Genomic DNA, 5,491 nt, shown 5'->3' on the forward strand with positions numbered 1-5,491 from the left:
GCTAGCGCCTTAGCCGCTTGAGCCACAGGCGCCGAGCCTTTTTTTTTTTTCTTTTGGTTGCAACCGTCATTGTTGTTTGGCGGGCCCAGGCTGGATTTGAACCCACCAGCTCAGGTGTGTGTGGCTGGCGTTAGCCGCTTGAGCCACAGGTGCCGAGCCTAAGCTCTTAGTTTTTTGTTTTGTTTTGGAGTGGCTCAGACAAAGAAGGCTGGTCTGGGTAATCCCAGAATGGTTGACACTTCAACAAAATTTTAGCAGTATATTCATGACAAATTTTGACAGACTTTTGACAAGTTTGCTAGTATCCGCCTTCCTAGGGATGAAGGCTTTGAGGCTTTGAACTCAAAGGGATTTGGTTATAGTTAACACCCGAACCTTTGGGCAGCACCCGTGGCTCAGTGAGTAGGGCTCCGGCCCCATATATCGAGGGTGGCGAGTTTGAATCCGGCCCCGCCAAACTGTAACAACAACAACAACAACAAAAAAAAAACACCTGAGCGTTTACTTCCCATTTATAAATGCCGTATAGGCAAATTTCCCACAATTCAGGGAGGCACTGTCCACATTCTGTTCTTTATGAATAATGCCCCTCTCTGGTTTAGAGTTGAGTATTAAAGTGGGAATTGGAATAGAATCTAGTTTCTGGGTTCCTGTTTGGAGTCCAGAATGAGACAGACAAATGCTGTTATCAGTTTTGTAATAGGCTTATGTGCGTGTTAGGACCACTATATTGAATTCTTTAGAAACTTGTAATGTATTTTTTTTAAATTGTGGTAAAATATACATAATACCTTTTTTTGGTTTGTACATATGCATGTGTTTATTAGGTTTCCACATTTTGCCTTCACAAAATTAAAAAGGCTTAAAATTTAACAACAATAACAATGTTTTAAGATAAGGACTAGAAACAAAAACCTTAAAAAGAATGAATGAAGGTAAATACATTCAGAAAAGAAATCAGACGATTGCTGCAATGAAGTATTAAGCAATAATAATAATAGTAATGCGAAGAAAGTAACATTCACATTGTCAAATAAGAGTGTGTCTATTATAGAATGCTTTGACTCTGAGCAAAGCTTTGACTCTATGGAGTCATCAATTAACTACTTATTTTTCCAAAGTCTCAAAAAATAGACAACTAATATTTATAAATAAAAATAAAGATTTCAAAAAACAAATCACACCAAATCTTATACACAATAGAAAAAGAAGAAATACTTCAAAATCATTCTGCTTAATCTGAATACACCTGATATTAAAATTGGAAAAAATACATTATTATAAAGCGGAAATTACAAACATAATTCACTTTTAAATGAGGATGCAATATCCTGTATCCTAAACAACATATTAACAAGGTGAAGTAAAAACTAATGTTTAAGTAATGTACTTTAGTCAAAATCAATTTTTTTTTCTTTTAATAAAAATTTTCATTTCCGGGCGGCGCCTGTGGCTCAGTGGGTAGGGCCCCGGCCCTGTATACCGAGTGTGGTGGGTTCAAACCCGGCCCCAGCCAAATTGCAACAAAAAAATAGCAGGGCGTTGTGATGGGCGCCTGTATTCCCAGTCCATTCCAGCCTTGGGAGGCTGAGGCAAGAGAATCGCCTAAGCCCAGAATTTGGGGATTGCTGTGAGCTGTGTGACACCATGGCACTCTACCAAGGGTGATAAAATGAGACTCTGTCTCTACAAAAAAAAAAAACATATATATTCCATTTAATTATGGAGCTCCTCTGGAATATTAGTTGAGTTACTTGGATAGTGGTATTGAATGCAGTACTTTAAGCTTTGTTAAGAGCCAACTTTTCGGGTAGTGCCTATGGCTCAAGGAGTAAGGTGCTGGCCCCATATACCAGAGGTGGCGGGTTCAAACCTGGCCTGGTCCAAAAAAAAAAGAGCTAACTTTTCCTGGGACTGGAAATACTTTTGATATGGGAGCTATTTTTGAGTTACGAGTGCAATTTAATCTTGATCAGCTAAGTTTGCATATTGGTCACTGAAAGTTAAGTATCTTTTCTGAGCATAACTAGTTGAAACTAAAATAGAAACCTAAAATAAATAAAATAGACACCTGGTAAGTTTCTTCTATCTGGGAAAAATTGTAAGAACAGTTTTATCTCATTACTTATCTGTATATTAGTTCTTGTGTATTTGGAACAGACCTAAAACACACTATATTTCCTGAATTCTAAACTTCTTTTTCTGCTTCCTGTTTAAATGTTTCTGAAATAAATTATCATCTATACATTATGTTGTATACAGATGCTTTATTTTTAAGATAGAGTCTGTGTCACTTAATTACAGAAATAAGTGTATGCAGAAACCGTAAGAAATATGATTATGCAATTTGAATAATTTTTTTTTTTTTTTGGGACAGACTCTCTCTTTGTCACCTTTGGTACAGTACTGTGGTGACACAGCTCATAGCAACCTCAAATTCTTGGGCTTAAGCGATTCTATTGCCACAGCCTCCTGTATAGCTTGGACTATAGGCACCCCTACAACGCCTGGCTATTTTTGTTGTTGTTGTTGTCATTGTTGTTTAGCAGGCCCAGGCTGGATTTGAACCCACCAGGCTTGGTGCATGTGGCTGATGCCCTAACCAGTGAGCTATAGGCACCGAGCCTATACAGATGCTCTTAATTTAAGATAGGGCTATATCTGCATGAACCTGAGATACAAAAAAAAATTACAAACATAATTCACTTTTAAATGAGGATGCAGTATCCTGTATCCTAAACAACATATTAACAAGGTGAAGTAAAAACTAATGTTTAAGTAATGTACTTTAGTCAAAATCAATTTTTTTTTAAATACAAATTATGTTTGTATTTTCAGTTGAAAATACTGGAAGTAGAAAATGCAAGTCATTTTCGTTTTGTAAGTTGACTTAACAGTTTCAGTTTAGAATATTCAAAGAGTGTTGTAATTTAAGGAACGCAGTAAATCCATATTGCTTTTTTACCATCCTAAAGTCTGAAAAGTCATAGGTCAACAATGGTAAGTCAGGGACTGCTCTTCATTCGAAATTTTTTTCACCATAATGCTATTATAATTGTTTACTGTGCACTTTTGCATCTATAATATTTGGTCATTGTGTGTTTCACTTAAATTTTGGAGTAGCAGTTGGGCACCTGTATCTTAATCGTTCCCCATGCATCTTAATCCTTCCCCATGCATCAGGGGTAGCGGGTTCAAATCCAGCCCGGGCCTGCTAAACAAAGAAACAAAATTCTGGAATAGTTACGTCAAAAAACAGAGAAGTTTTGTTAATTTTTTAAATTACAAACCACAAGCCACTACTGAATCTGGGCAAAATTACTCTTTGACATCTCCCTCCTCACCAACTCAACACACAGCCTTTGATGGTTTTGGTTTTTTCATCAACAGCTTAAGAGAGAACCAGAAAGAGATGGTCAATACCCCCTGAGAAATGTCAAAGAACAAATTGGGAAAAAGGAGTTTCCATGATTTCTCCCATCTCAACAGTTTCTTCTCAGTAGCGTCTGGTTATTTGAGGGTTTCTTCCTGTTACTCCTCCCACCTATAAATTCTTAAAATTGGAACCAAAAGGTACTTTAATGATGCTGTTGTGAATACTAAGAAACTTGGCTCTGAAGGTTGCTTCAGTGTTGTTGCAAGTTCTGCCTAGGGATGTCATTAGAGGTGTTAATGGAAGCCTTGAACAAAGACACTTTCCAGGTGCTGAATTCTGCCATCCTGTAAGTGTGCTCTCTAGAGGACATATTCCTCATGGTTATGGAAGGCTGTGGTTGGCCTTGTAACAAACGGCAATAATTGCACCATCTAGATCAAGAGGGCCTAGAGTCAGGTGACTCAGGAGAGAGCAACAGCTTTGTAGGTTTTGCAACTTCTCTCTGTGTCCTCTCTGTGTCCATCCGTAAAAACAGAACCAACAAAAGAAGTGAGGTAAGTAGGGATGTTGATTGAGAGAAGGGGAAATCAGAGAAGGCAAGCCAGCCATTGTGACTGTTTTATTTGTGAGAGGGAGCCTCAGGAAACAAATGGTAGTGATTTGTATGAACTCTTAAGAGTGACATCTTTCCATTGGCCTAGGATCCCTTAGAGGGGCACCGCCCCTCCCTATTATATATTGACTTGCTCTATTATATATTGCCTTGTACATAGAGAAGATAAGGCATTTATGTCACTTTAATTGCCTAGATTAATTTTGTTCAGTGTTGGGTTGGGCGCTGATTAAAATAAGTTAAGTAGGCTTGTCTTTGAAGCAACTTATCTTTTGTGTTTGACTCCCTTCTTCCACTTATCCCCCTTGTTGGTAGATTTGAAATGGATGGGCATTATGGGCTTTTTATAAGAATTTGGAGGATTTACTAGCACTCTGGGAGGCTATGGTGGGTGGATTGTCTGAGCTCACAGGTTCGAAACCAGCCTGAGCTAGAGTGAGATCCTATCTCCAAAAATAGCCAGGTGCTGTGGTGGGCACCTGTAGTCTCAGCTACTCAGGAGGCTGAGGCAAGAGAACCGCTTGAGCCCAAGAGTTTGAGGTTGCTGTGAGCTATGATGCCATAGCACTCTACCAAGGGCAACAAAGTGAGACTCTGTCTCAAAAAAAAGAATTTGGAGGATTTATGTTTAGGAAAGATAAAAGATCTTTAGTTCCATAGATAGAACATGTTTATTTAGGAGGGCATGTGAAATAGGTGACAAAGCAAAATTTAAGAACCTGAGTTTATGGTATTGTTATAATGTAACCAGGATATAGTTCAGTTTTAAAATGACATTTCTGACATTGGGACGGTTTCCAAAATCTGGTAAGGTCTATAGATCATGTCTATAGTATTGTGTTACTGTTAATTTCTGATTTTGATCCTTGTTTTCAGGATATACACAATGGAGTAATGGTAGGAAGGGACATAATATCTGCCTGCACAGTTAGGAAAAAATATTTTTAAATCTATTTATTTATTTATTTATTTTGAGACAGAGTTTTACTTTATTGCCCTCAGTAGAGTGCCATGGCGTCACACAGCTCACAGCAACCTCCATTTCCTGGGCTTAGGCAATTCTCTTGCCTCAGCCTCCTGCCAGTTATTTTTTTATTGTTGCTGTTTGGCCAGGGCTGGGTTTGAACTCGCCTACCCACTGAACCACAGGCGCCACCCCTTTCTATTATATATTTCCTTGTACATGGAGAGGATAAGGCATTTATGGTGAAATATTAATTAACATTTAGGAAATCTGGAATTCTGAAAATGCAGAAATTCTTAGTACTATTCTAGCCATTCTGTAGGAAAGATTCTGGAACTTTGTAAAAAAAAAAAAAAAGTACCCCCTCCAAAAAAAAAATACACCCTCCTTTCTACATAAATTACTTTTTCATGGTGGTAGGAACTTTCTTCCTTTTTAAATTGTGACTCTTTTTCAGTTCAGTTTTAAAATGTATAGATTTCCCTAGGTGGAAAATTCATTTGTATATTTAAAATGCAGATCTTTTTTTTTTTTTTTT

Source organism: Otolemur garnettii, unplaced genomic scaffold (genome assembly GCF_000181295.1).
Source record: "Otolemur garnettii isolate 467f Iridium unplaced genomic scaffold, OtoGar3 scaffold00070, whole genome shotgun sequence".
NCBI lineage: Eukaryota > Metazoa > Chordata > Mammalia > Primates > Galagidae > Otolemur > Otolemur garnettii.